The following is a 6,000-nucleotide window of genomic DNA, read 5'->3' on the forward strand; positions in this document are numbered from 1 at the left end:
ACACGAAGCATAGACAGAACAGATGCGGGCCACGTTGCCTCAGGAGAGAGAACAATGGCTTCACAACACCCTTCCCAACCGAATCAGTGCATACACCCGTGCCAGAGAGGGTCCATCATTAAAATGATGAGAGACCTCATAGTGGCAAGTCCTTTGTACACTGAACACGATTTTCTAGCTGTGAAACAACAATTCTTTCCCAACCCGTGATGTTTCATTTCGTCTCCTCCTTCCCTACTGGATCTCCCACTATTTCTGTCAGACAGTGTATTTGTTTATCGGTAACTTCTGCTGTTGGTCACCTTTCTTTGTGTTGTATGGCATGCCTTGTTTTTCTGTACAAGCGTCTTTTCGTTTCCTAGTTGGCGCTGCCATGTCCACACGTGGTTTAAATTACCACAGCTATCTCTCATTGCGCCGTGAAAATGGAGGCTTTTTCACCTGTGGAAATATCCGTAGTTTACAAGGGCGTTACCCGGCTGCGTTCCCGTAAGTTATTTGAACGACTTCACTGAGTTACCACTGCGCCACCACGCTGTTTGACAGTAAACAGGTCGTTATTCATATTCGTTCGACCTCTGAACTTTGTCTTTTGTGGAAGCCGTCCGCAACCAGTATTACAGTTCAGTTAGCCTGTACTGTTCTCCTGCTGCTCCTCGATTCACAGCAATACTCTGATGTAACTGCGATTCTAGCACTCTAAACAACCCTCAGTATTTCAGTATTATCATGCCACACTACCATGTACCTAATAGTACACCGATTTTTAGACATGACTTGTGAAATACCTTTGTAGTTTACCAGGCGCACACCAGACTATTTTTAATCTTTTCTTTGTTGTTTTTCCTCACTATTACGTCTTTGTCTTAGAATCATCATTTGACTCTATGAATCCTTTGATTCACTATGTTGTTTCCATTGCGTTAGTCTTAATTATGACGTCTCCTTTTTAATTCCTTTGTTATCTTCATCGAGCCACTGTTGAACTGTGTGCACTGGAGATAATCGGTAGAATATCATTAGCAAACGAAGGTGATCCAGATTCGACAGTTTCATTTACTAGTGCTGATGATAATAGCATTCGGAATACGGGAACTCGTAACTTACAGTGTGGTCTGTGTCCTTCAGTAAATAAATAATGTGCTTTAAACTTTTGTCACCTGGCATCCTGAAAGTCAAGGATCAACGCAATTAAATGCATTATTTCTTTATGTCAGAGTCATCGACAGATGTAGAAGTAACGTCAAGCGTGCACCCAGGGTAGTGCGTTTCTGACCCTTGCTCTTCACGTCGTGTATTAGTGAACTTAGAGACACTATCAACAGTTACAACTTTTCGCAGATTATGTACTTTCCTATAATGAAATGCTCTCTGAAAAAAACTGCACAAACATTGAACGGGAGAATGATAACACTTGGAAGAGTTTCAAAGAATCGCAAGTTGGTTTCAGTGTTCAGAAACGCAAATATTGGTCACTTCTCAATGCGAACCTAGGGCGGAATAGGTCAACTCACACAAATACCAGGGTGAACCAGTTCGTTACAATATGAAATCACATAAACTCAACCGTAGGTAAGGCAGTCGGACGACAGTGCTTCATTGACAGGATACTCGAGAAATGTAGTCTGTAAAGGAGACACCTTACAAAACACTCTTATGGCTTATCATATAAGGTAATGTCAAATGAAAATGAGACAGATGAAAAGAGCAAGTTAACTGTTAATTACTTCAAAAGTAGTCGTCATAACTGTTAATAAATCTATCAGACTACGAGACAAAATGGTCAACGTCTTCATGGAAAAATATTTTCAGTTGCCTACGGAACCATGACTGCACCCAAGCGAGCACTTCTTCGTCCGAAGCAAATCGGCGGCACAAATGCCTTTTTTTACGTCTCCAAAAATACAGAAACAGGATGGGGAGAGATCGGAACTGTATGAAGACCTGTGAGGGCCCGCCCACACGTTGGCAAGGTAGTTTCGACTATGCTGCAGAAGTCTCGCTGGGAAGCCCTTATACATTCTCCATAGAGTTCCGATCTCTTCCCGTGCTATTTCCTTATTTTTGGACACCCGAAGAATGACGTTCATGGCCGTCGATTTGCTTCGGACGAAGAAGTTCTCGCCTGGGTGCAGTTATGGTTCCGTAGGCAACCGCAATCTTTTTCCGTAAAGGACACTGAGACAAATGTATTAACATTTACGGTAATCACTTGTGTAACAACGATCATTTCACTTACTTTTTTCCACCTGACTCGCTTTCTTGTCATAACCCTTTACAGAAAATTCTTCAAGTGCTCCGATCTAAATATGACTAAAAGGGATTAATGAAAGTATACAAAGAAGGGTGTCACAAATGGTCAAACGTTTGTGACCCATGGAGAGTGTCGCAGAGACGCTGATAAAGCTCAACTGACAGACGACTGAACGTAGATGAACAGTATACCGAGAATGCTTACTTACTGTGGTACCGTCCAAAGATCACGGTGCCGTAACGAAGTCGGCACCTCGTATAGATGCCACAGAAGGTAAAGATGTCTCGCTGGAAACTACAGCGACGAATGGGAGGCGCTGGCGAAACCACACTCTCTGTCAGCTTCGCAGTTCCACCGCACAAAGACGACGACAGACAACCGAGCAGAACACTCTCGTCTCCCAGGCAAGTTACTGTTTTATACAAGAGGTCTTATAAATAACTCTGGTATGTTCTGATAACTGGAAACGCTGCTACACACTGAAGCATAATGAAGTCACTAATTAAAGCTGTACACTTGTATACATGTATACAGGGTGAGTCACCTAACGTTACCGCTGGATATATTTCGTAAACCACATCAAATACTGACGAACCGATTCCACAGACCGAACGTGAGGAGAGGGGCTAGTGTAATTGTTCAATACAAACCATACAAAAATGCACGGAATTATGTTTTTTAACACAAACCTACGTTTTTTAAAATGGAACCACGTTAGTTTTGTTAGCACATCTGAACATATAAACAAATACGTAATCAGTGCCGTTTGTTGCGTTGTAAAATGTTAATTACATCCGGAGATATTGTAACCTAAAGTTGACGCTTGAAACCTCCGACGTTCAGTTACGTGTTGTAGCAAACACGGGCCACGCTCGGCGAGCAGCATCTGCAGGAACATGTTTACGATGACGACCGTGTTTACGAGTGTTGCTGTAGTGCACTGTTGTGGTTTGGTCTAGCTGTCGCAGTGTCCGCATGTAGCGCTTGCTGCTATTGTTATTCTGCATTCGTCTCCGCACGCAGACCAATTGTAGTACACCGTGTTACCAGACGTCTGTGATAGCGTACTGTTGTAGGAACTGCGACCATGGTGTATTCGAACTCTGAAAAGGCGGAGATGATACTCATCTATGGCGAGTGTCGACGAAACGCAGCTGAAGCCTGCAGGGTGTATGCAGAACGGTACTCGGACAGAGCATCCAACGTGCCGCACATTGCAAAACATCTACCGCCAGCTGTATGCAACAGGTATGGTCGTAGCACGCAAACGGGTCCGTAACAGGCCCGTCACAGGGGAAGTGGGTGCAGTTGGTGTGGTAGCTGCTGTTGCCATGAACCCACACATGGGTACACGGGACATTGCGAGAACCGGTGGACTGAGTCAAAGTAGTGTCATGCGCATACTGCATCGTCACCGCTTTCACCCGTTTCATGTGTCGCTACATCAGCAATTACATGGTGATGACTAATCATCGAGTGCAATTCTGTCAATGGGCATTAACAGAGAATGCGTTGCAGTTCTACCTGTTTACCGATGTAGCGGGTTTCACAAACCACGGGGCAGTGAATCTACGGAACATGCATTACTGGTCCGTGGACAATCCTCGCTGGCTCAGACAGCTAGAGCGACAGCGACCGCGGACTGTAAATGTATGGTGCGGAATCATTGGCGACCACCTCATTGGTCCTCACTTCATTGCAGGGGCCCAAATAGCTGCAACATACATCGCGTTTCTACAAAATGACCTGCCAACGTTGCTCGAAAATGTCCCACTGGAAAAGCGTCGACGTATGTGGTATCAGCATGATGGTGCACCTGCACATTCCGCAATTAACACTCGGCTGACCCTTTACAGGATGTTCGACGGGCGTTTCATAGGACGTGGAGGACGCATAAATTGGCCAGCCCATTCTCCTGATCTTACACCTCTGGACTTCTTTCTGTGGGGTACGTTAAAGGAGAATGTGTACCGTGATGTGACTACAACCCCAGAGGATATGGATCAACGTATTGTGGCAGCCTGCGGCGACATTACACCAGATGTACTGCGGCGTGTACGACATTCATTACGCCAGAGATTGCAATTGTGTGCAGCAAATGATGGCCACCACATTGAACATCTATTGGCCTGACATGTCGGGACACACTATATTCCACTCCGTAATTGAAAACGGAAACCGTGTGTACGTGTACCTCACCCCTCATGGTAATGTACATGTGCGTCAGTGAAAAAGACCAATAACAAGGTGTTAGCATGTGGACGTAATGTGCTGTTCCAGTCTCTTCTGTACCTAAGGTCCATCACCGTTCCCTTTGGACTCCTACGTAATTCGGTGCTCTCCGATACACACGATCGAACAGCGGAGGAGTGGTATTCAAGAGTCAACATTAGGTTACAATATCTCCGGATGTAATTAATATTTTACAATGCAACAAACGGCACTGATTACGTATTTGTTTATACGTTCAGATGTGCTAACAAAACTAACGGGGTTCTATTTAAAAAAAAACGTAGGTTTGTGTTAAAAAACATACTTCCGTGCATTTTTTTATGGTTTGTATTAACCAATTATACTAGCCCCTCTCCTCACGTTCAGTCTGTGGAATCGATTCGTCAGTATTTGATGTGGTTTACGAAATATATCCAGCGGTAATGTTAGGTGACTCACATAAAAACCCAAAATAAGTGAATCACCCTGCTAAACCCGCAGCGCAGGACAGGTAGTTTAAGTTGTGGAAAGGGGCCAAAATAAGCGGCTGTCAGTTACACTCGAACATACAAACTTTTATTTGATCAAACATTACAAAAGCCAAGAAAAACTTCTTTTAAAAAAAAAAAGAAGGCACAGCTTTAGCTTTGGAACTAAATTAGTGCCTGAATTCACCGTACAATCTCATTCCTTCAGGGCAAGACCACTTTAATTTAAGAAACGGCTGAAAGCCAATAACTTAAAGCTCAACCAAAAACAGAAATTTAAAAGGCGAAGCCTTATATTAAAACAGTTCCTTAATTAGACTGGAGGCCCAAAGACTCTGGCACTTTAAGAGCAAAACAACTTAAATTCAAAATCGGCTGAATAGTTGGCGGCAGTAAAATTGTACTGCAGTCAGCCTCAAATGCTGGTTCTCTAAATTTCATCAGTAGCGATTCACGAAAAGAACGCCTCCTTTCCTCCAGGGACTCCGGCCCGAGTTCCTGAAGCATTTCCGTAACACTCACGTGATGATCAAACCTATCAGTAACAAATCTAGCAGCCCGCCTCTGAATTGCTTCTATGTCTTCCCTCAATCCGACCTGATAGGGATCCGAAACGCTCGAGCAGTACTCAAGAACAGATCGTATTAGTGTTTTATAACCGGTCTCCTTTACAGATGAACCACATCTTCCCAAAATTCTGCCAATGAACCGAAGACAGCTTTCCGCCTTCCCCACAACTGCCATTACATGATTGTCCCACTTCATATAGCTCTGCAATGTTACGCCCAAATATTTAATCGACGTGACTGTGTCAAGCGGTACAGTACTAATGGAGTGTTCAAACATTACGGGATTCTTTTTCCTATTCATCTGCATTAATTTACATTTATCTATATTTAGAGTTAGCTGCCATTCTTTACACCAATCACAAATCCTGTCCAAGTCATCTTGTATCCTCCTACAGTCACACAACGACGACACCTTCCCGTACACCACAGCATCATCAGCAAACAGCCGCACATTGCTATCGACCCTACCCAAAAGATC

The sequence above is a fragment of the Schistocerca americana genome, chromosome 2 (assembly GCF_021461395.2).
Source record: "Schistocerca americana isolate TAMUIC-IGC-003095 chromosome 2, iqSchAmer2.1, whole genome shotgun sequence".
In the NCBI taxonomy this organism is placed as follows: Eukaryota; Metazoa; Arthropoda; class Insecta; order Orthoptera; family Acrididae; genus Schistocerca; species Schistocerca americana.